The sequence below is a fragment of the Solanum pennellii genome, chromosome 11, assembly GCF_001406875.1.
Source record: "Solanum pennellii chromosome 11, SPENNV200".
In the NCBI taxonomy this organism is placed as follows: domain Eukaryota; kingdom Viridiplantae; phylum Streptophyta; class Magnoliopsida; order Solanales; family Solanaceae; genus Solanum; species Solanum pennellii.
In genome coordinates, this window is record NC_028647.1 from 42,719,901 (window position 1) to 42,746,867 (window position 26,967).

Genomic DNA, 26,967 nt, shown 5'->3' on the forward strand with positions numbered 1-26,967 from the left:
AAATTCACTTACTATGGGGACCGACTCAATGGGAGGAATTTCGGAGTCTAAATCTTGGACTCTACTATGTGATATAGACAATCTTTTGAGATCATTTTGCATGCTTTTAGACAAGAGATAATACAACCAATAGGAATATAATTTCCCCCTTTCCACTCAACAACGGGTTCATTTTGAAAGTTAAACCTCACCACTCTTGTCCTACAATCAATGGAGGTAAAACACGCATGCAACAAATCCATACCAAATATAATATATAAGTCAAACATATCAAAAGGTTCATGCAAAATGTTGGTCAAAATTTTGCAACAACCGAATCACCCACCGGAGTAGACACTACAAAAGGTTCATGCAAAATGTTGGTCAAAATTTTGAACTTTTTTAGCTACAAGAGGTGTAACAAATGATAAAGTAGCACCGAGATCAAGTAAGGCATATGCATCAATAGAGAATACTTTCAATATACCGGTCGCCACGTCGTGAGAAGTCTCTTTCTTACCTATAGAGCGGAGAGCACATAGGCGGTTGTTCTTTGGAGATTCATTTGATATAATCATAAACTAATCATTATAATGTCTTTTAAAAATTATTTGACAATGACCGTATGACTAGATTAAAACACGGGAATTTTGATCATTAATTTTCTTCGATAAACCTTTGAAAGAAATCCTTAGATGAAAGTTTAACTAAGGATAAAGGATTACCATACCTTAGAACAAGAGAAGCCACGAAATATTGAAGAATAAACCATTACAATACATCCCTAGGTTGTTGTTGAGCCTGATCTCCAACGGAGATTTCTAGAGAGAGTTTGTTTTGAGAGGGAAAGTCTAGTTTAAAGAATGAAGTCTAATTTGGATTTTTATGTTTTTAACCTACTTAAAATAACTAAATGGATAAAATAACCGCCCACACCTTATTTTTAATGTGAAGTTCACCACACACTTGGTAGCGCACAAGACAGAATTACAGGTCCAAACTACAGATAGCAATGAAGGACGTTGATAGAATAATTTCATCCAACACATCCGTCGTTTGTGGCTGATGCTCATATTTTGGGGCTGATCACACTCCCAATCAATAGACCGTTGGTCAACGTACGGTGCATCATTTGCATGGGCTTCAATTGACATTACCAAGGAAGTGTACTGCCACCTTTTGGGATATCTTGAAGGACCCATTGTGTGGTCCTTGGGGAGTCATGCCCGGACATTTAGACCCTTAATACTATCATATACAAGTTATGATCCTATCCTATCGTTTTACGCACCAAAAAAAACATAAAACATTTAAAGGCATACTAGAACACATTAGCATGCCTAAAGACTAACTTTCGAACGTCTTGGTCGTTCTTGGACGTTTGAATTCAATCCTATTCAAATTAATTATACAAGCTCTGAAAAACTTTATTTAAATTTTATTAACTCTTTTAGTCACATGTGAGGCTCTAAATACCTAAGTTCATTTTTTAGGGTCTTACAAATCTCCATCATAAAGATCATATAATACATGTCAATATAAGACATAGGAATGAGTATAGGAGATACATCATGTTAATGGCATAGTATCTACTTAGACTTTCATGGTTGCATTTATCAACCTTAAGTCATTCATATTACAATAGAACTTCTTCTTAAGCCACCCTAAGCTATACGTGTGCAATGCAAGGATAGCATCCCATATTATCATCCAAGCTAAATACTTCTCTTTGGTTATTCCTGGGAATATCCCACCATTATAGCCAAGACCTAGGTTTAATCATAGTCTATATACTTGGTCTAATCATAAGCTTCTTCCCCTTAAGGGCACATTGTTTACAGGTCACATCAAAGCATTCTTTTGCAATACATGAAAGACATTCCACACTACCCTTAACATCAAGTATAGCTTAAAGTCATCCTAGACACGTTCACCCTTCTTGGGTCTTACTATTGACTATCTTCATATAGACAAGGTAACTACAACCTTAGACAATAATATCTTGGAAGGTACCTATGGAAACAACCCAAGCTACGTAATACTACATAAGGGATCCCTTCAAAACTAGCTTCAAGTCACACATGTGCAATGCATAGATAACATCCCATACTACTACACACACTAAGTACTTCAATAGACTACCATGAAGGTTCACTAGTTGGGGACTAATCCCTCTATTCTAATTACCTTTTTCAAGGATACCAAGGAATAACCCTCTAACAGGATATATCATGATATCATTTTTCCAACATAACAAGGTTAAGTTAAGCTATATACCTTGGAAGATACACTATCATGCAAGTCAAAGATACTCTAGGAAAGGTAAAAGCGGCCTATCCTACTACCATGAAATATTCCTAAACCAACTAAGTCATGATACCCTCAAAAGTGTACTAGAATACCAATGCAATCTATCCATAAGTAAGTATGATCTCAACCCTAATATATCCTTAGAAGAGCCTGAGCCCTCAATCCCAAGCAATAATGACTAACCTAACTCAAGCTATTCCTTGAAATGCATCAAGCTACCCATAAGAGAGAATAGATCATCAATACTAAACTACCATGACTAACCTAACTCAAGATATCCTTCAAATGCATCTTGTATGCAAGTGAAGCTAATATTAAGAGAGTATATATCCTCAATCCTAAGATACCATGACCAACTTAACTCAGACTATACTTGAAATTCGTCTTGCATGCAAGTCATACTACCCTTAGGAGAGTATGGACCCTCAATACTAAGCTACTATACAAACCTTACTCAAGCTATCTTTTAAATGCAACTTGCATGCAAGTCAAGCTACCCTTAGTAGTATATGAATCCTCAATCCTAAGATACCCTTAGGAGAGTATAAGTCCTCTATTCCAAAGATTCATGGAATGGTCTTGGCCAAACTAAGTCAATCTACCACGGTATGCGTCCTAACAAATCTAGTTCAAGTTACCAATAAGAGAGTATAAATTCTCAATACTAGGCTACCATGATTAACTCATTATACACTTGACATGTACCCAACAATGCTAAGACATGCTACCCTTAGGAGACTGTATATCCTCAATTCCAAGTTGTCCTTAGGAGAGTGTAAATCCTCTATCCCAAGATATCCTTAGGAGAGTGTAAGTCCTCCATACCAAGACATTCTATCTTGGTTATCTTACCAAGTCAAGCTACACAAGAAGGGATCATGTATCAGAACTTTAAGGTATTCTAATCTAACATGATTTGATTCACATTAGGTTTTAAGTCAACCTAGAATCCTTCTATATAAGAGAACCTGATTCTTCTAACTTGTTCATGTCTGTAACACCTCTAAAATGACTTAGGTGAAACTATAGCCTAAAATAAGTGTCTTGGTGTTTGGAAGTTCTAAAATCATTTAACATTATGTTAACACTCAGTGGTTAAAGATTTGTGAAATTTGGAGGTCAAACTTCCATGATATTCGAAAGGTTTTCCATGAAATGTGTTTGCGTGCCTTACTGTGTTTCGTCAAGTTTTACGTGTTCATTTGGGATGAATGTCACGACCGAAGTCTATACCCCAAACGAGACCGACGTCGTAGACCTCTCAGAGGTTTCAGAAAAGCCTACATATGTCATCGTAAATTCATCTAGGTTAATTTTAGTTGAAAATTTGAACTTTTTGTTACTTAACATTAATATAAGACATTCTAATTATACTCATAAAAGTTCACAATCAACAATCTAATATGAAGATCATCAAATGAAAGAAATAGTTCAATAATGTATTAAGTGCATACTTGACAAAATGGCATCAATCCAATGTCTGAAATAAAATGGGAAAGAAACGCTAGTGGAACATACTCTAGTTACTCAAACCTATATCTAAGCTAGAATATAAGGGCAAGCATCCTCGAAAGCATGAGGGCCTACCGAGTCCGGATGAATGCTCTACGTTCGGATAGCTACAGCGTCGTATCATAAGCTCTACCGTCCACCTGTGCCTGCACCTAAAAGTATAGAGTTGTATGGGATTAGTACAAACTTGTACTAAGTATAGGCATATGCAAGCACACACCAAAGACATGCATGATTAAGAAGAGCTCTCTCCTAATGATATGAATTATGGAGAGTCAAGTCACTGGACTTGCCAAATTTAGATTAGGAAAGTCATGCCATGAGAGTAATATGCATCATCATACTTATCATTTTGCAAACAGCACATAACATATTACACATATTATATCACATAGTTCATATCATTCTTTCATATGACATGAGACCTTGGAATCATGGACTTGATATTAGGACTTCCCAAAATGAGGGCTTAAATTGGACCTCAACTAGGGAGACTTCTTTAGCAAACACAGAGTTTGTTCTTCATTCTTACGTACTTCATTTTCATACTTTCATGTACTAGTGCAAACACAGTAATACCTAGGATGTAGTTTAATAGTCTCATCGGGTTCGATGTGCAATGACAAAGATTAACCTAGTGTCATAACTTAAGTCTAGCTCAAGTCTTGATTATCCTATCCTAACACCTTTTGTATAGTTCATTTCAATATGTGTATTCTTTGAGGCTGGCCTCATTCTTTCTTTGGGAACTTTAACCTTAACCAACGTAGATCATGTGAGCATCAAGAAATCCAGTGTATCATCCCCACACTAAAAAGAGGTGGAATCACCGGCCAGAGTGAACCAAAACATGCTAGCGTATATAGGGTATTGAACCCTGCTACATCCCTATATTGGCAGTATAGGTTCAAAGACTAGGAGATATAAGGATACCCTTACCCAGCATGCCAGACAGTCTAATCTCATGAGTGTTACGTGAACCTCCGAACTTCCCAAAGGAACGCATCACCGCTCATACATAGCGAATCAGTGCTCAGTATAAAGTTCCATTACATTCAACTCATACATCATGGAAGCTAGCTTCTAGCTTGAGGACTTCATACCTCATTAGATTATTTCTCATCTCATCATTGGTATTAAGTATGCATTATCTTCAATACATTCATTAGAGTGTTCATAGAGACTGGTCTCTTCATTAGCTTTACATTCTCATAGGTGAGTAAGTTTTGGTAACATAAATTAGACTCATTTGAGATTTCTTTCATCTTTCACATTAGCCTCTTATTGTGTTGTTACCTCATTCATTAACTTTGACACATTTTCTTTACATAATTACTCACCCCTTGACGTGAATGTTCATTTTATCATATGTCAATGCGCTTGGCCATTTAGTGTGTTTCACACTCTTACTTAACCCTTCTAGGGTTACATCATTTTATTAGATACATCTTAGGCTCACTTACTTTAAAGGTGTGCTAGACTTATGAGTCCACAAATACAAGCCACGAGTCTTCATTTATAGTTTGTCTAAGTGATTCATGTTTACCCAAGATTACGTGGTACACGACTTATGCATCTTGTAGATATGTCAAGATATTGATTTTGATCTTTAGAGGCAGCATTCATTAAATATTTACTTACGTATGATTTATGTGTCAATACGGAATTGGGCAAGGGAACCCGATTTGGAATCCCTTGAACAACAATTAATCTTATTTTAAACTTAATATCGCATTTTTCAGATTTGGGGGACCCTAGTTCGATCCCCATAAACCCCATAATTTTTTCTTTCTTTTTCTCCTCTCCTTTTTCATTTAAGTCAAGGAGGTTGTGGGTTCAGTCACCCACAAGCTCATTATTTTTCTTTTAATTTATCTCTTAACTTTCTCACCTATCCAAGAGGTTGTGGGTTCAATCCCCACTCTTCACATGTATTTTCTCCTTTATTTTTCTTCTAACTCTCTCATCCATTCAAGAGGTTGTGGGTTCAATCCCCACTCCATATTTATTTTCTGCTTTTATTTTTGCTCCTAATTCTCTCATCCATTCAAGAGGTTGTGGGTTCAATCCCCACTCACCACATATTTTTTTCCTTTTTCCTCACGAAACATTTAGAAACTTTAATTTAGTGAGGTCATGGGTTCAATCCCCAATGACCTCACATTTTAAAATAAAATTTAAACGAAACTCATTTTTTCAAAAGTTGGCCGAGACTACAATTTACAGCAGGATCACTTATTTTACATTCATTTTTCATTGCATTTTGTACCACTTTTTTTGGCCGAACCTAACCTACCAAATGCAGGAAATTTGTTCACTATTTTCAGCTTCTTTTTATCATCATTCACACGTTGATTCTTAAGGCATTTCCTGCATTATTTGGTGCATCTTTAAGTGTTATCTTTTTATGATTATATTCAGCAAAGAATTACCATTACATCCAGCAACAATACACCACTTTTACACCTCATGATATACACAAACGTTCTCACATAAAATTCAACCATAAAAATATATCATTTTTCACATACTTTTGGTTGACATAACTTAACATGCTTATAATTCCAAACACATAATCATTAACACATTATCACGAAAATCACACTCCATACTTAAACTACCGGCAAAAATACCAACAATATGATCTCTGACATATTTCACATTGAGATGAAAAGGATACTAGGGACAAGGAGTTCGACAAGAACGGGAACAACTCTAGTTTCAGGATTCATTGACTTAATGGGAAAGAAAATTCTCTTAGATAAAGGAGTCCAGAAGAGAAACCCATACCTTAATGTCGTTTCACACTTGTTTAAATTCTGCCAATTTCCCACGAAACCAAGCCTCACTACCGAAACTTCAAGCACAATCCCGCCAAGAACTTTGTTTTGCTTTATGTTTTTAGACTAGCTTTTCTTTTGAGTTTTTAGCGTTCAAGTTCTTGATGAACTTTATTATTTTAGTTCTGTTCTTTTGTTTTACAGAACGCATAAGCGTGAAAGTGAGAAAGGAGTAGAGAAAAACGTGAGAATAAGTGGATTAGGATTAGGAGAGTTAGGTGGAGACTTAGTCAAACTAGGACTCCTCATTATTTATTAATATTAATATTATTATTATTATTATTATTATTATTATTATTATTATTATTATTATTATTATTATTATTATTATTATTATTATTATTCAAAATCTGATTTATCCTTTAATTAAATCAGTAATTAAATATCAATTAATGAAATTAATTCAGCAAGTAAAATAAATCAAATTAAATCATTGCTCCCACCTAGGTTCGAACCCGCGATGAGCAAGATTTCACTCAAATGGCCAATTTCGGTCCTTTCTACCCAAATTTCCCCTCCACCATATTAATTAATTAATTAATTAGGGTAATTCCAATACTACCCTTCGCCTTATTTAACCTTAGCCTGGAAAATACCATTTTACCCCTAAACCCTGAAAACTTAAATTACTCCTTTTTAAGTCCGGTTAAGACTGATATGGGTAAATCTTCATATTCGGGTACCCTACATGGCTGGACCCAACCTTTCCTAGCTCAACTAACTCACCAAGTTAGTTGGCTTGGCTGTTGCAAGAGTTCAGAGATCTGGTTCTACGCGCATAAATCTGTGTGAACCTGGTCTAATCGTAGGCGGTCTAGCTACATTAAGCATTACTTAGCATAGTCATTTTAGGGTTGTTATATTATCCCCACCCCCCACCCCTTAGGAACATTCGTCCCCGAATGACGCTGCACATCATTTTAAAATAAAGAGGGTGATTTGTGAAAATACTTTAACGTAGTTGAGACTTTGCTCTTTGTGAATTTGTGTTTCACACTTACTCTGGATAATGTATATTACTCAAGCTTTTTTGAAGCTTCATATTTGAGATTGAGGAACTTCCTTCTCAGTCGCACTTAACTTGATGCACCTCACAACTCATGCAACACAAAAATAATCATGTCCACGCAATACAAAAACAACAACATGATATGAAAACATGAATTCATTTTAACTCACCTAGTGCAATTATTACACATACAATTTTTTGACTTACAACACCAAGTTGACAATAGGACTAAAACATAGAGTTTCTTAGACAAAACAAGCCTTAGGAAGAGTATATCTCCTCCGTGTTTGTAAAAGGGGTGTGACATTTCTGGCGACTCCGCTGGAGACTTACTAGAATTTGAGCTTTGTTATATTGACTTTTACTTGATTTGATTATTTTATTTTATTTTATTATTTTTTATGGCCTAATATGTTATTTTTTCTCATTTATTGTTTTTTTCTATATTTATATTATTAAATTTCACTGAATATTTTTTTCTCAAGCACATCTTGTGAGTCTATTACTACACTTAACACACCTTCACAAAAATACAGTTATGCATCCTAGTTTACTTTAAGATAAAACTGGAGTGTCTTTGCACCCAGTGAAAGATATTTTAGTCACACATGTTTGACAAGGTTGGATCAGCAATGAAGTCGGAATAGCACTGCTACCGATAAGTTGCCCCTCCCTGGTTCGAGTGGTCCACTCGGGTAAACCAGTATAGACACATATCTCTTTCAGGTTTGACCATGTTTATCCCTAGTATGCTCCACTTATTTGTAATATTTGCTTTGACTTAGTGGGACTCAACACAGTTGAAGAGAAAACAAAAAAAATTGTTAAAGAAGTTCTTAATTTCTTAAAAATAAAAATTCCAAAAAAATAAACTAGTTACTTCTAAACAAAATCAAAAGAAAAATAAAACAAAACAAAATTCATTTCAAAAGTTGTCTATAACATTTCAAACAACAATATTATATCATTTTCAACAAATTTTATACTTTTCAAAAAGACAATCAATAGTACAATCTGAACAAACTACGCACACCTGATTCTCAACTCAATCAGATACATAGGCAACCCTCCTCGGGTTCAGTGATCTTTTAGAAAAAAGTTATTTAAAAAAGAAGAAGTATGTCTTATAATATTTTGTTTACAATATTCCTGAACTACGCAAACCTGATTCTTCATTCACAAGATACGTGAGCAGTCTTATTTTGGAGTTCGATCAGCTAATAAATTTTTTTAAAAGTCTTCCTCACAAAAACTAGGTAAAAAATTTGATTTTTTTCGATAGAAAAATAGTGACTTGGTTGGTATCAACATACTTAGAAATGTACATAAAAAATAATGAACTGCTAAACTATTTGACAAGATGAGGAAATAGTAACTTTATCACAAACGAATATCCTACATTTATCTAAGCCTACATTATGTGCCAATAACAAGTTTGATCTCATTTTTATGTTGTCACATCAATGGGTACTTACATAAGGGCAAAGCATATGGTATCTTAATCTCATGGATTGAAGATCTTTTTGAGTGTGAGTGACCTTAAAAATGTCCTAAGATCAGAACACTTCTATTGTATGGAGTAGGACCTCATTTGTTGTCAAGACAGTTGAAAGTTGAGAATATTAATTATTATATCCCTTAACTTAGGCAAGATGAAATCATTATGTAAAAACTTAAGTATATTCTAGATACCATTTGAAATTGTAGATATTACTCAAACTTGACCTCCACTTTGTCAAAACATAGTTGAAGATGACTCATATGCATCATGCTAATTGTTGTTATCAACTAAAGTCAAAATTTTCTCAACCATGAATTGATTTATTTCTCGGAAAAAATATTTTGTAGGAATAATAAAATATTTTTATTTTTTATTTTTTATTTTATTTTATTTTTATGAACTACGTTTGACTGATTTTTTGTGTACGAGATACGTAGGCAGTCTTACAATATGGCTCGGTCTCATGGAATAAAATTTTTATATACTTGAATATTGAAAATTGGATCATTTAAAAAAAAATAAAAAAACGATAAATAAAAAAGATCTCCAATGTTCCTAAAATAAACGCCCTCATTTCTAGGGAATAATAACACTACTTACATTATAACCTTAGAGAACACACACTCTATCATCTTCCATTTCTAAGGAACAAACACCCTAATTGCATCTGTGTCTTGCATTTTTTTTGGTATATGTATTTCTCGTTTATGCTAAAATTGCATCTGTGTCTTGCAATTTTTTTTTGTATAAGTATTTCTCATTTATGCTAACATCTTAATAATTTTTTTTTCTTTCTGGTGCAAACTAGTGCAAAATAATTGTCGTAGTGATTCTATTTAAAGATTCCGTTAAGCAAGATCTTTCTAAGTAATAAATTTAGTATAGCAGGACCCTCCTACATAATGGGATAGACAAGACCCTCCTCATAATGGGATTAGAAGGACTCTCCTGGATACTGGTGTCACATTCGGGGAGCGCCCCTTAGACGTAACCGGCGTCGTCGTCATCTTTAAGGACTCAGACTAGCCTATTAGCTCACAATATTACATTCATAGGTCAAAAATGCGAAAAAATTTAAAACTTTTTATTACTTCTACATTGAGGCTTACATAGACCTCTAAACACACATAATAATTATATCGAGTATACATAGACCCTTCGTATAGGATAATTACATAGTCTTCTACTTTTATTTCATATAGACATATAAGATATAACATAGTCCCAAATGGATGTCTCATCTCAAAACCATCTAACAAGAGTATACCAGTTTTGGCCTAGCCCATACATCAATGTAATAAAGCCACATATAGGCTATACAATGTATACGACGCAAATAAAAAGGAAAGAACATAAGAGTCTTAAAACTAGAACAACTTCATAAGTTTGATATTGACATTTCCCTAAGAAAGTGAGGACCTATCCAACTTGGATAATTGATAATCCAAGTCATTTTCAAAGTCGTCTCGAAAGTCTTTTAACGACCGGGACCTAAAATGTTTGGGAAAAAGGAAGAAAATGGGGTTAGTACGCCACCGGTACTAATTATGAGACCATATGCACATATATTATCAAATCATGCTTAAAAAGGACAATTCATAACGGTATGCAATTTACTTTGAAAAAGCCTTATGCACATTCAACAAGATCATAACAATTCATTAAGTACAAAGCATGTACATCACAAAACCAACAATACCAAGTCTACGGAGCTTGTGACGGTCTGTCGTGCTTGTGACGGTCCGTAGGTGGCATCGTAGTGCAACTGCTGAAGGAAGATGGGGAAGTCTGACCAAGTGTGGGGTTACAGAGTCCATGACGGTCCATTCTGTCTATGACGGTCCGTCCTGCAGGTTCGTCGTAAAGTTCAGAGAAGTAATCCCAGTACCCATATTCCAAGAGTTGAAGTATTTTGGAACGAAGACCATCGACGGACCGTCGTGTTTGTGACGGTCCGTCATACTTGCCGTCGAAGGTATGAAGAGAACAGCAGAAGAAATTGCACAAGTATGGGATGACGGAGTCCATGACGGTCCATCGTGACCACGACGATCCGTCGCGAGTTCCGTCGACCCATCCGCGTTTTGACAGACTTCCAGCAAGTAGAGTCCTTGTTTAATTAGATTTTTATTTTCTATAAATAGTTTGGAAAACCTCATTTTTGAGGTTAGACTCTGGATCATCATTAGACTATGTGTATTAGTATTAGATTCTTGATTAATTTGTAGACTCTTTGAGAGATTATTGATTATCTTGAGACTTTTATCATTGATTGTGGGTGATTTCTGCTGATTAATCAAGTGAACTTTCGGATTTTACTCTTTCTCATTGAAGTAAGTACATGAATTCTTATCTAATATATTTGAATATTGTGATTATGACTATGGGTAACTAAACTCCATAACTAGGGTTGTAAGAACCATAGGCAAATAATGAGATAAAACCTAACTAAAATAACAATTCTAGAATAGTGTCTAGCATGTGTTAATAATTCTTTCGCATAGAAGTCGTTTTAATGGATGGACAACGTTAGAACTCGCCTTAATGCTACTTGCCGGACAAAGGAGGTAGATAATAGGAAAAGAATTATCAACATAGATTTAGTGTATACTATCTAATAGGCTAGTATTGATTGATAAGAGGTAATAACTTAGTCAAATATCGAATATGATGCTTAATATGAGGTTAAGATAAGGTTTAGGATAGCAACACACGTAGTCGGACCAAGGTGCGGAGTGAGATTTTCTAGATGCCGGACCAAGAATTTAGAAATACATAACTTATCACTTTGCATGCAAGATACTAGGAAAGAATTGTCAAGTTATCAAGTTATCATTTAGAAATACATAACTTATCAAGTTTACTTCAACGCCAAGTTCCTCACTTACAAAGGAGTTATGAATCGAACACTCACATTGGAGCGGCGGGTCCTTACAGGGAGTCACCCGACGATGCCTGAGATCCACAATATCTTCACCAGGCATCGTCTGGAGTGGACAGCACGTTCGTTAGGACGTTACAGTGAAGAAATGGTCCGAGAGTTCTACGCATCCAACGTAGAGACTCTCCGATCACAGATTGATAGGCGGGATGCCCCCGCCAAATAGGCCCCACTGGAGCAAGTCCGAGTACGGGGCGTTCAGGTCGATATTTCCCTGCCTTCCATCCGCCGGTTTCTATACGGCGAGGGTGTTGATGCTACTCGGACTCCTCTCACTGCCGAGTTTGACTACTGATGGCAGCTTGTTAAAGATGGAAAATTCCTGCGCGAGCCATCGCTTAGAGAGACCACCAAGAGGTGGATGGCCCCGCACCTGTCAGTTGATGGAGAGGGTGCCGACTGGGTGACCGAGCTAAAGGGGGCCATCAAGAAGACCAACCTAACTTTCACGGCAAAGTTCTTGTGGTTGATTGTTCGCCACTGCCTTTCCCCCACAGCCGCCGATAATATCGTTACATGGGATCGAGCAGTGTTGATGGCGGCGATGATAGCCGGGTTCGAGGTGGATTTCGCGTGGCTTCTACAGGCAGTCATGCACGAGAGGGATTTCAAGGTCACAACTACTTACCCTTTTCCGTGCATGATCTTTTCTCTCTGCAGGTCCGCAGGTGTACCTATATGGCACGTAGATCAGCTCAAGACCTCTATGGGCACTGTTGACGTCGGCCTCATCAGAGATGAGGCCAATGAGTTGGCTCCACGCAGAGGGCCCCGTCCAGAGCTGCCCCCACTTGCTGATGATCTTGTTGATACCGTAGCCTAGGCCCGCACGGCTACGCAGGCGGCGTCCACTGACACTACCCCGGTCGAGTCTATCTTGGGTAGTAGCAATGCCCCAAGCTCCTCTCGCACAGCTCCTCTACCCCCGCTAGCCCCGCTTGCTAGGGTCCAAAAATTAGAGGCGCAAATGGCTACACTTCTGCATCATATCAATCCGTGGATGCAGAGGTCTATTACCGAGGCAAAAGAGCGCCTAGAGCGGAAAATGGTCCAGCATACGGAGCGGAAGATCGTTGAGGTTCACCAGCGCTTGGACGCCTTTGAGTTGCGGGTGCTAGCCCAGCCAGCTCCTCCAGTAGATGTGTCGACTCTTCAGGCTACGGTCGACAGCCTTCGCGCAGATATTGACACGATCTTAGAGGCTAGGGTGCCTGAGTCTGAGGCCCCTTCTGTCGAGCTTGTTGAAGACACAGTGTTGGCGGCCCTATTCGCCACCTCAGAGATTCCACCACCTCCCCCTCGAGATCATGCCAAGAGGCGTAGGGGTCAAGAAGAGGACGAGGCGCGAGCAAAGAAGAGGGAGCGCCTTGAGATGGAGGCTGCGATGAGAGCCTAACTTGCTGAGGAGGGGGCGCACCAGATTAGAGCAGGAGAGTTAGTGGCTGGGGCGTCTAGCTCCCGAACTGTGGAGATAGCAGGAGGCACTACTGATAGTGCGGTTGTTGCTGAGGACACCACTTAGGGTGTCCAGATTGCAGAGGACGTGGGTTCCAGGGAATCGGACCCACCAGCTTGCTGATCGACGGCGCTTTGCGCCACAGGTTTGCTTTACCTACCACTCTAGAATTTAAATTTTTTTATGCATTGGGGACAATTGCATGTTTTTTTGTTGGGGGTGGGGTAAATGGAAAGTGAGTGTTAGGGTGAAGTCTGAGTAGCCAAATTCACTATCCTCTTTTGGGGTTTTCTTGCCTGTGTTATTTTCCCCCAAAGGACTGATTACTTTTTTCTGTTGAAACGGCATGTCAATATCTTTTGTACATAGTTCAATTCTGGAGCATGATGGCTGAAATGATATCCTGATAAATTGGAAAATGATGCACGACTAGGCATAGTAACTGATAAATATGTGGCTCTAAGCATGACATAGAGGTACACCATTGCATTACCCTAAGTCTAAAATTCGAACTAGGTGCCTGATAATCTGGTATAGTGATGAGATTCCAAGTGAGTGTGAGGAAGATTTGAATAGTCCACTATTTGTACTGAGCTAGAACTTGCCTGGTTAGTCCTGTTAAAAGTAAGCTGTAATAGACAACTAGGAAAGGCTCATAGGCCCTTATTCAATATAGCCCATTTTTAGCCTAAATAAAAGAAAACCAAATGAAATTATCCTTCTTTGATCCAAATGATCTGAGCTTAAATTAGACCTTTCTTTTTCACCCCAACTAATCTTTTCTTGGAATAATGTGTTGGCCCTGGTCCCTCCTGGGACATATGCACCTCAGCTTATGCAAAAAGCATAAGTTGAGGGTGGCTAATGCAGTAAACAACCTTCGTTATGTCCCTGACCCAACTTTGGGTATTGTGTACCTTGACTCATGGCAAAGCCATGAGTTGAGGGTGTCTATTATGAGGAATGCTCTGGAAAGTGGGGTTGAAAGAACAAAGAGAGAGAAAGAACAAAAGTAAAGTGACTCAAGAATTAGTTGAAAGAAAAGTAAAGAAAAAGAAAAATACAAGAAATACAAGTAAGAAAAGAAGAGAGTCACTTACACAAATGAAGAAAGAAAAGAAAATAGCAAGGTGAAATAATATGAGAAAATGGGCGAGATGAAATGATAGAAAATGGTAGGTTTAGCCGATATGTCAAGGTGGGAAAAAAGTCACTAAAGTATACCTAAATCTACCCTACCTGACCCTGAGCCTATGTTACAAGCTAAGAAAGTCCTTTCGTGATCCTAAGGGTTGTATAGTGAACTTAAGGCAGTGAAAATAAGGGCAAGCTTATGGCAATAGGTATGAATGAGTGTGACTTTGTTCTGAGAGTGAGTGTTGAAAAGTAATCCTTATACTCAAACTGAAATCATTGTGTGAAAAATGAGGATTTTGTTTTGAAGTAAGGACACTAGTTGCAATACCGGAATTGTTAACACCTCAGTGAGAAATTGAAGAGGACCGGTGTTAGTGCAGGTGAGTCTGTGTCATGTTCTGATCCCACATAATTCAAGCCTAATAGTGATATCATGCATAAATATGATGAGATTAATCGGGATTGATAGCTAAATGATTGCAAAGGATAAAACATGGATACTATTGTACAAAGATTTTGTATTGAGTCATAGTGCGTCGCTTGAGGACAAACAACGAATTTAAGTAGAGGTTGTTGATATACCGTGGTTTCACGGTATTATTAATACTTTTTCCTTAAGTTTAGTGTGTCCAAAAGCCTTTTTGTGCTATTTTTTATATAAGTTTCTCTTTATTTGCAGGAAATCTGTCCAAAGATGAATCGGAGAGTTTGAGCGAAGAAATGCAAAAGAGACCACCTACAGAGCTTGTGACGGTCCGTCGTGCTTGTGACGGTCCGTAGGTGGCATCAAAGTGCAGCTACTGAAGGAAGATGGGGAAGTCTGACCAAGTGTGGGGTTACAGAGTCCATGACAGTCTGTCGTGTCTATGAAGGTCCGTCCTGCAGGTTCGTCTTGAAGTTCAGAGAAGTAATCCCAGGACCCATATTCCAAGAGTTGAAGTACTTTGGAACGAAGACCCTCGACGGACCGTCGTGTTTGTGACGGTCCGTTATACTTGCCGTCGAGGGTATGAAGAGAGCAGTAGAAGAAATTGTACAAGTATGGGACGACGGAGTCCATGACGGTCCGTCGTGACCACGATGATCCGTAGCGAGTTCCGTCGACTCAGCCGCGTTTTGACAGATATCCAGCAAATAGAGTCCTTGTTTAATTAGGTTTTTATTTTCTATAAATAGTTCGAAAAACCTCGTTTTCGAGGTTAGACTATGGATCATTATTAGACTCCGTGTATTGGTGTTTGATTCTTGATTAATTTGTAGACTCTTTGAGAGATTATTGATTATCTTGAGACTTTTATCATTGATTGTGGGTGATTTCTACTGATTAATCAAGTGAACTTTTGGATTTTTCTCTTTCCCATTGAAGTAAGTACATGAATTCTTATCTAATATATTTGAATATTGTGATTATGACTATGGGTAACTAAAATCCATCACTAGGGTTGTGGGAACCATAGGCAAATAATGAGATAAAACCTAACTAAAATAACAATTCTAGAATAGTGTCTTGCATGTATTAGTAATTCTTTCGCTTAGAAGTCTTTTTAAAGGATGGCCAACGTTAGAACTCGCCTTAACGCTACTTGCCGAACCAAGGAGGTAGAAATTGGAAAAGAATTATCAACATAGATTTAGTGTATACTATCTAATAGGCTAGTATTGATTGGTACGAGGTAATAACTTAGTCAAATATCGAATACGATGCTTAATATGAGGTAAAGATTAGGGTTAGTATAGAAACAAACGTAGCCGGACCAAGGTGCGGAGTGAGATTTTATAGATGCTGGACCAAGGATTTAGAAATACATAACTTATCACTTTGCATGCAAGATACTAGGAAAGAATTGTTATAGTTAGAATTATCCAGTTACGAACCTGTGGGGAACACGTAAACCCTAGTTACTTTGATTAATTGATTAAACTCCAACATTCAAAGCTGTTAAGTGTCTCTTTCAATTTCGTAAGTTATTTTCATTCATTAGAAATAGAAACTCCCCTTTTATTTTTTTACTTTCCAAGGAAGTAATTGACTAAACAAAAGTAATAATAGATTGAAGTTAAGTTTAGACTATTTTCCTCGTGGGAACGATCCCAACCTCACTAGTTGGGTTATTCACTTGACACGACCGCTTTACTTCTTATTTGAGAAGTAAGTTTGAGCGTATCATATATTATCATAATTAGCTCATTACGAAGTGTATGAGAATTCATCTTTCAATAAATCCCTCATAGTAAGATCAACACCATATACCATATCATAGTAATGCACAAAAATATATCAACATTATCCTTATATCATTACAACCTTAACATGATCTCACAATTCTTAAGATAAGACATTTCAATACGAACATCTTACCATCCTAATCAATCAATCCACAACACACATACATCAATTGAATCGGCATCATTAGGTATAATTTATCACAATAGAGTTAAGGTTTGAGGATCACAAAGTCTTACCTTTCCCCTTCCAAAGCCATCATCATAGTCTTACCATCAACCAAAAAAATCACATCCAACAATTGGTATAATAACATCATCCAATATTATTTAACCGAAGAACTAAATCAATTGTATCATCATTATCCAAATTAACTTCAATTCATAACCTAGGTTTAGGGGAGAAGAGTTCATCATGAATTCTCAAATATCGAATACGATGCTTAATATGAGGTAAACATAAGGGTTAGGATAGCAACACACGTAGCCGGACCAAGGTGCGGAGTGAGATTTTCTAGATGCCGGACCAAGGATTTAGAAATACATAACTTATCACTTTGCATGCAAGATACTAGGAAAGAATTGTTATAGTTAGAATTATCCAGTTATGAACCTGTGGGGAACACGTAAACCCTAGTTACTTTGATTAATTGATTAAACTCCAACTTTCAAAGCTGTTAAGTGTCTCTTTTAATTTCGTTAGTTATTTTCATTCATTAGAAATAGAAAACCCCCTTTTATTGTTTTACTTTACAAGGAAGTAATTGACTAAACAAAAGTAATAATAGATTGAAGTTAAGTCTAGACTATTTTCCTCGTGGGATCAATCCCAACCTCACTAGTTGGGTTATTTACTTGACACGACCGCTTTACTTCTTATTTGAGAAGTAAGTTTGAGCGTATCATATATTATCATAATTAGCTCATTACGAAGTGTATGAGAATTCATCTTTTAATAAATCCCTCATAGTAATATCAACACCATATACCATATCATAGTAATGCACAAAATTATATCAACATCATCCTTATATCATTACAACCTTAACATGATCTCACAATTCATAAGATAAGACATTTCAATACGAACATCTTACCATCCTAATCAATCAAACCACAACACACATACATCAATTGAATCAGCATCATTACGTATAATTTATTACAATAGAGTTAAGGTTTGAGGATCACAAAGTCTTACCTTTCCCCTTCCAAAGCCATCATCATGGTCTTACCGTCGACCAAAAAAATCACATCCAACAATTGGTATAATAACATCATCCAATATTAATTAACCCAAGAACAAAATCAATTGTATCATCATTATCCAAATTAACTTCAATTAAATAACCTAGGGTTAGGGGAGAAGAGTTCATCATGAATTCTTTAAGCATTAGGTCTAATCCCATCAATAAAAGTCTCTAGGAAGCCCATAGGTTGAATAAGATGACTAGAATAATCAACACATTCACAATTCCTCTTCAATTCATAAGTATGAACCAAGACTTGGGGAAATTAGAGAGAGGACATGATAAATGAAAAATTTCCACAAGTAACATCAGTTACACAAAAATCTATGCTAAATTAGTTGTAGGCAATCGCAATTTAACATAATCAATCATAAGTTTCGACATTAGAAGAAAACCGATTTGTAGAGAAAACCCTAAGAATTTGGGTAATTGAAATTAAACTTTGGGAGGACCTCTTGGGTAAAGGAATCCCGAGAGTGAAGAAACCATACCTTAATTAAGCTTTATCCCCGAAATTGAGTAAAAATCTTGGAGACTTTATATTCGTCCTCAAGATTCTTGTTCTTCAATGGAGGATTAATGCAGAGAGAGAAAGTAGACAGAAGTGAGAGCAATTTGGGTTTCAATTTGAGTTAGTGTTTTGGAGTGGAAAAGTGATTGAAAATTGACCTAAAGTCAATATATAGTCCACCCCTAAAATACACACACTACCCCTCACTAAGTTGGACTTCCAAAAGTGAAGTCCAACCTAACTTCACTGTGAGACCCCGTCCAACTTCACGCCCCACTTCATGGCTCGTGAAGGGCTTGATGGGTCGTGGTGGTGGTCGTGACAAGTGGAGGTTGTAGATCCTCCAAAGGAGCCTCTTTCATTTCTTGCACAAAATCAAGACCATTAAGGACCTTTCCCCTTCGGTGAAGATGCATCTCGGCCCGTCAAGTGGCTCGTGGTGCTCTTAGACAATATATTTCCCCTCACTGACCACCTTACCTCTCTTTTTGTTAAGGCCTTTCACAGAAGCCCCTTGACCTCCGTCAAGTTCCCCACGAGTCCTGAAGTGGCTTGTGGTGTCTTGGACACTAGCTAGGATTCCCTAGGCACTCCACCCATGGATAAGGCCTCTTCACAAGGTCCCCACCTTGGTTGTGGTTAATCCCACGAGCCATGGTCATGCCCGTGAAGGGTGAGGCAGTAGCCTCCCTTTTGGGGAAGCCTTGGCCTCTTGGCTTTGGCTTGCCTTATAAGGTTGGCACTCTCCACTTGACCTTGCTTCCTTAAACCTACTCTTTGACACCTAAGTTCTTTCTCATCATATCACTAAGATAAAGCCATCAACACTTCTTTCAAACAATCAAGGCATCACACTAATTCATGTAACTAGTGTACTAGACATCATTGGCGTTCCTTAACGTTTTGATTTCTAAACTTCAAAAATAATGTATATTCATTATTTATGACTTTAAAATAGTGCCTAAACCTCTTTACCCTATGCTAGGCAAGAACATGTCTTAGACATTCGAAGCGTTACAAATGGGACTAACAGGACCCTCCTGAATAATGTGATTAGAAGGATCCTCCCGGATAATGGGATTAGTAATGGACTAGAAGGACCCTCCTTATAATGGGGTTATAGGACCCTCATGGATGATGGGACTAGGAAGACCCTCATGGATGATGGGACTAGCAAGACCCTCATAGATAATGAGATTAGCAGGACCCTTCTAGAAAATGAAACTAGCAGAACACTCCAAGATAATGGAACAAGCAGGACCCTCTAGGATAATGGGACTAGAAGGACCCTCCAGAATAATGGGACTAGCAGGACCCTCCTAGATAATGGGACTAGCAGGAGACTCCTGGATAATGGGATTAGCAGGACTCTTCTAGATAATGGGATTAGTAGAACCCTCATAGATAATGGGACTAGTAGGACCCTCCTGTATAATGGGACTAACAAGACGCTCCTGTATAATGGTACTAGTAGGAACCTTCTCATAATGGAATTAGCAAGACCCTACTGGATAATGGGACTAGCAGGACCGTCCTCCTAATGGGATTAACAATACCCTCTTGGATAATGAGACTAGCAAGACCCTCCTGGATAATGGGATTAGCAGGACCCTCACAGATAATGAAACTAGCAGGACCGTGCTCAGAGTGAGATTAGCATGACCCTCCTATATTCAACTTCTTAGGTCTTATTGTTGTCAATCATAAGAAGGTTAATGTCGCTAGTATGACTTTAAATCTATTCTAGGTGTGAAGGGTAGTATGAGATGCCTTTCATAAATTTCACAAGTTTGCTTTGATGTCACCTAGAATCATGATTCCCTTAAGATGAATAAGCTTATGATTATACCAAGTATATAGACTATTAACATGATTACATTACAATGAAGGTTGTTTATGTCCAAGAATGACCAAAGAGAGATATTGAGCTTGGAGGGTTGTATGAGATGCTATCCTTGCATGACAAAAGTATAATTGAAGGTGACTTGTGAAGTAGCTCTCTTGTAATATGAAAGACTTAAGGTTGTTGAATGTAACCATGAAAGTCTAAGTAGAGACTATGCCATGAACATGATGCATCTCCTATGCTCATTTATTATGTCTTATGTTGACTTGTACTATATGATGCTTATGTTGGAGATTGATGATTATATCTATGTTATTTTCTCTTATACTTATGTCTTATGTTGACTAAACATTTTAGATGTTGTTAGGATGTTGTTCTAGCTTTCATACTTGGTAGATTTTGTACCAACACATATAGCCTACATTCTAACCAAATGTAGGTTGGAAGTTGGATTTGCTTTTAAGGCTAGGTTTTAAGCATTTAGAAGAGTTGAAGATCTTCGAGGAAAACATCCACCTTACCTTTACTTCATTTACTTTTATGCTTAAGACTTTGTTTGTCTACATCTCAAAGACAATTACTCTTGAGTATTAAATAGATGGTTTGAGACAAATAGTTAGAAAAGACATTCATTTGCAATTTATGAAAAGGAATTTGATTGTATATCTTAAAGGTTTGAAATTTCCTCATATTTTCTGTTGTCTTTTGTTATGATTATGCTAATCGATTGTATGAGACCCCTGTTGACACCCAATTTTGACCCTCACCGGTATAAATTAATTATCGAACTTCCTAAATTTTCCAAATAATTTTTAATTAAATAGTTTTATAAATTTTGCAAAAATTAAATAATATAATATATAAATGTTATGTTACTTCGAGTACCTTTTGTCATAATTTTTAGATAATATACATATTCACATAATTATGTATATAAGTAGTATATCTTATGATTATTCAAAAGCTCATCGAAATATACACCTAAGTATTTTATTAAACTATTTTAATCTAAATTATAATTATACTTTAATCACTTTTCACGATTTTTATAATTATTTTACTAAAAGGGAGCTCGTTGATTAATTAATACAAGTTCATTTCTTATTTAAGGATTAGCCAATTTTAATTTTTTGTTTTATTTAACTAAATTGGACATCTTTTAAATCTAACCCCCATCCTTTTAAGCATAAGGAATCAGATTTGGGCCTCACTTCCAATATCCAGGCGGCCCATTTCTCTCCTTCTTTCTATTCCAACTCTCCCTTTCGTCCCAAATCTCCCAGCCCAACGCCAGTTAACCCCAAGCCCATCCCATTAATGGCTTATTTTAAGGATTAATTACCTGAATATACAACTTAAGTTTACATATTCTCCATATTTCCCTTATTTTTTTTAAAAATACTAAAATCCCTATTTTTTACTAAATATAATCTAACAGATACATTATTAAATTAGAATCCTAATAAATCCTAATCAATTAAATCTTATCCCTAATTTTACTCTTTATTTTCCCCAAATAAAGAACCCATTTACACCACTCCCAAAATTAATGCATCAATTTCTCAACTGTTCATCTTCTCAATTTTGAAAATCAAAATTTGTGCTCTCCATCCGTCAGCCTTCGTCTAATCTGTCCGCCATTTTTGTCTACTCTGTCAGCCTTTGAAAATCAAAATTGTGCTCTCCGTCCGTCCGCCTTCGTCTAATCTGTCCGCCATTTTTGTCTACTATGTCCGCCTTTGAAAATCAAAATCGCCAATTTCGTCTACTCTGTCCGCCATTTTCGTCCAATATTCTTGAAAGGTATTGTGTTCTTTTTCGATTCTCTCTTTTCATTCTTCTATTTTTCTAATATTTCATGGATCATCTGTCATTTAGTATTGGGATTACTCAAATAATCACTTCAAACTCTAAACAAATCTATATTTTTGAAGATCCGAAATTGGTTGAAAACAAGTCTAAGAGCTTGCATAATCTTCTAACAATGAATAAACAAAGTTCGAAGAAGCATAAAACACAAAAAGAGGCACATGCAAAGACACCCAAGAAGAGGGGTAGAAAGCTTGCAATGGCCATATCCAGACCTCCACTGCCATCGGTAAGTATTTCGATTTTATTTTTTTTTTGTAATTTTTTTTGCCACATGCAATGACTTTTCTGTATTATCAGAAAAAATATTTTTATTTTTTTTAGATTATTTATTTGATACAGAAAATACTATTTTTTTTGTACATTTTGTTTATTAAGTATGACTAATGTATAAATAAGTTGAAAATAAAAAAAAAATTATGTAAATCAAAACCCAGTTGCCCCTCTTCTTGGTTGTCACCTCTTTTTGGGGTTTATGCTTATTAGATCTTTAATAAGCATATAATGTTAATTTCCTGTATCAATTATCACATATAACATATAATGTTGTTTTCCAATTTATCAGATATAGTATATTTGATCATGTTGTTGTCTAAAGTGTATGTAAATTTAAATTTCAAATTATAGAGAATATGTAAACTTAAGTTTAAATTTCAAATTATAGAATTATATGTATGTTTGAATCAACATAAGTATCATTTTGACTGGTTTGCATTGTGTTGTTACAATTATGTATCAAGCACAATTTATGTTTCATGTATCATGTTAAAGTTTGTCGTTTAAAAAAGTATCAAGTAGACAGACTTATAACTGTAGTTACACTTATGTATCAAGTACAACTTTGCATTTTTTGTATCATGTTAGTATCAAGTAGACAGACTTATAACTGTAGTTACACTTATGTATCAAGTACAACTTTGCATTTTTTGTATCATGTTAGGCTATAAAGTGTCTGTTAAGTATCATTTTGACTGACTTATGATATGTTGTTAGAACAGATTGGACAGCACTGGATGCATATAAAGACAAGAAAACTGGAGAACTTTTGGGTCCACAACATTCGTTTAATGTGGAGTTTGCTCAAGACAACATGCAACAAATAAGTGATAGCCTGTGAGTATTGTTTATTATTTTATTTTATTTTTTGTATCTATTTCATCCTTATAATTAATCTTATTGTTTTTGTAGTGATTGCGGACTGTTCGTAATTGTATATGCAGAATTTCTGAGTGACAAAATCAACATGTCATGTAATAGTTTTGAGAGTAGCTATCTTCGCAAAAGATATGCGATACTTTTATTGAAGTATGGTCTCGACAAGATGAATGCTGGATATGTTAGCAACAGTGGTGACCCTTCAAGAATAAAGAATGTATTAAACCCATCATCTGAAGATGAAATTGTTAATGTAGGCTAGTTAGTTTTCAATGTTTGATTTTTTTTTTGTTTTTTGGAGTTAAACAAGATGTTTGAAGTATTTATTAACATAACAACACATATTGTTAAATTATGAAAGTGTTTTGATTTTTAAAATTGTTTATTCTATTACTTTAATTTTATTTTTATTGCCGTTATGAATTCAGGAATTATGTATACTGTTATTGGGACATTAATGTTATTATTGTATCAAAACTATAATAATAATTACATTAATGTAATTATTGTCATAAAAAAACACTTATTATATATACGTAAATATATTGCATGATACAAAAAAAGAAAATTATATACGTAATTATATTTTGTATATGATACATGAAATATCAAAATATATAATATCACAAACAGTGATACTAGTTATTACACTTGATACACTCCAGTTTTTTTTTTAAAAAAAATTAATATCTTTTGTACAAATAAGATATATTTAGTACTATGATTTATATATATTACGAACAATTATTGCCCTTCAAAATATGAAATTTTTTTAAGTATCTACACACATGATACTATATTACTAAATTAAATTAAATTAGAACTGACAATAATTTGGGTGAAATATCCGCAATTAATATTGATTAAAGTAAGTTGGAATAAGAATTATAAAATAAAGTATTTGATACATAAATATAATGTAAAATTTAAATAGAGTTAAACAAAAAAAAAAAAGAATTAGTCTGCCAAAAAAAAGGGAAGATCACTAATGAAAAATTATAATTTAATTTAGAGTTTTATGTTGGATAAAACTAATTTTGAAACACACAAGTTAATGCCTTTTTTTATGGGATTAATAACTGTATCATATTAAAAGTAGGAATTAATTCAAATTTCAGTTTTTAATCCCCCAAATCACTCAACAAACGGATAAAATGGCATAATATATAATGTATCCGACTGTTTTATTATGTATCAGAAACTTCTTAAAAATAAGGGATTTTTTGTAAATTGAAAAAGAGTAGGGATAGGAGGTAATTTATGTTTTACACTATGTGATTTACATAATTTTTACTTATTTTAACCCATTTCGGACCTCACGAGCCCACACCCATATTAACTAAACATCCAACACTCTCCCCAGGCCAAATTACTCCCTCAGTACGGCCCACCTAGAATCCAACCCAATTCCGTTAAAACCTTGACCCGGCCCCATCCCTTTTCTCTTCCCCTCTCTCCCCACGATCCCAGTACCCCCCACGCGCCCCTCCCCTTCTCCTTCCTCTTTCCTTCTTCCCCCCCACTTCGACATTTCCAGAAAGATGCCAAAACCCAAAAAAAAAAACGCAGAAGAACAGGACCCCAAAACGGCAATCTCCCCCCTTCACGCCCCGCGTCTCCCTCACACACTCTTTCTCTCTCCCTCCCAATCGCGACCCCTTCTCCACGCGAAAACAGGCGTACAGCCTTTGCAACGTCTCCCCCCTGTCTCGTTCTGCTCTTGCGCAGTGCTTTTCGGCAAGAGCAGACCTGCGTTTTCGTCCTTCAGACGGGAGATGAGGACACGTCGCATCGCAAGGACAACCATTCCATCTCGACTGTCTCTCCCTCCTTTCCGTTTCCGGAATGGGGCGAATTTTTCAGAAAAAGGATGCAGCTCTGTATATGAAAAGAAATTTCAAATTTCGAATTCGTTTTGCCCGCCCTCCTAACGAAACCCTAATTTTCCCCTCTCTATTTAAACCCCCCAGATTCTACAGTAAAGAGGTTGGACATTTTTGGTTTGAGAAATTTTCCGAGAGTTGGAGCTTTTAGTCGAAAAGAAGTTGTTGTTCTGTCTGTTCTAGGTTTAGAAAAGAGTTGTCATGGTCTAGCTTTGACGACAGGATTTCTAGAAAAAGAATCTTAGAGAGATTTTGTTCGGAGGTCTTTCGCTCGTCTCTGGTTTTCTGTTTGAGAAAAACGGAGTGAGATAGTTGCCTTTTTTTCGGTTGGTCGTCATAAGAATCGAAGGGCGTATAGAGGGTGAGAAAGGAAGAAGAAAGTGACAGAAGTTGCGTTCTTTGGCTCGAATTTTCTCGTCCGTTGCTCTCGAACAGCAGCGTTCCTGTTGAAGTCGCCCTCTGCTCGTAGTTTGGTTCCAAGATTCGCTGCAATCTAAAAGGTAATATCTCTTCCGTTTCGAATATGTTTTGTTGCGAATGTATTTAGCTATTTGGCCTCTCCCGAATCTGATGTATATGGTGGTTTCTCGTGTCGTTTTGCTGTTCGTCAACTGTTGTTCCTATGCTTTCATTTTTATTTCTCCTCATGTTAAGCTTGTTTAATCGTCGTTGGCTAAGTCGCATCCGGTTTCGATGTCACGTGAGAAATGATATTCGTCGTTGGTCTTCTCTATTTGTTGGCTTGTTCCTCTACTGCTAAAAAAAAAGGAAGGAGAAAGAATGGAAAATCTCGTTTATGTTTTCTCCATTGTGTTTTCGTGTTTCGTATTATTGTTCTTCTGCTCGTCTACTGTTATTCTTTCATTTCTCTTCAAGTCAAGTTTATTTAGTCGTTATCTGTAAGTCGCGTCTTGTCGCAATATTAGATGAGATATGATATGACGTTGTTGTCACTTGCGGAGCGTTGGTCTTGCTGTTGGCTTAATCTGTTGGCCATGCTTGTTTTTGTTTGTAAATTCGATTCTGTTGACGAGTATTGCTTGTTATTTAGGGTCATCATAGGTGTTGTTTCGTTCTTTCAAATTAAATGTTCGCTGTATTCTCATGCCATCCATGCCCGTTGGTCATTCTGTAGCTCTCTCTAGATTCAGTTTCTTTAAGAAATTCGGTGGCATCGATATTTTGTTGATGGTATTGTTGAGTTTATGTTATAGCTTTTACTTCAAGTATTCTGTTGCCTCCAAGCTGTTAAATGTATCGCTTTCGAGGGAAGATTGTATCCTAGAATTGCATCAGTTTTTCCTTTTGTGAGATTTGATAAAGTAGTGATAGCCTATTGTTGGAGCATGTCTTGTTCACTAAAATCTGTTAATCATTTTTCACATTTGATTAAGTGTGATAGTTGTTGGGGTATGTTAATTCAATAAAACTGTTGCTCATTTTTTGTTAAATAGTGGTGGTGTAATCTTTGCATGAGACAAGTGCATCAGTATGTGTGTGTGCACAGCATGTCACCATTTGTTTCATGTCTTGGTTCTTTGGGAA

At 36.4% G+C, this 26,967-nt stretch overlaps 1 long non-coding RNA gene across 1 annotated transcript; it reads left to right on the plus strand.

The window, feature by feature from the left end:
* Window positions 1-23,391: 23,391 nt before the first annotated feature.
* LOC107004269 lies at window positions 23,392-23,917 on the plus strand. Its single transcript, XR_003574997.1, has 2 exons — window positions 23,392-23,497; window positions 23,573-23,917. It is a non-coding gene; the product is annotated as an uncharacterized LOC107004269 (long non-coding RNA).
* Window positions 23,918-26,967: the final 3,050 nt, after the last annotated feature.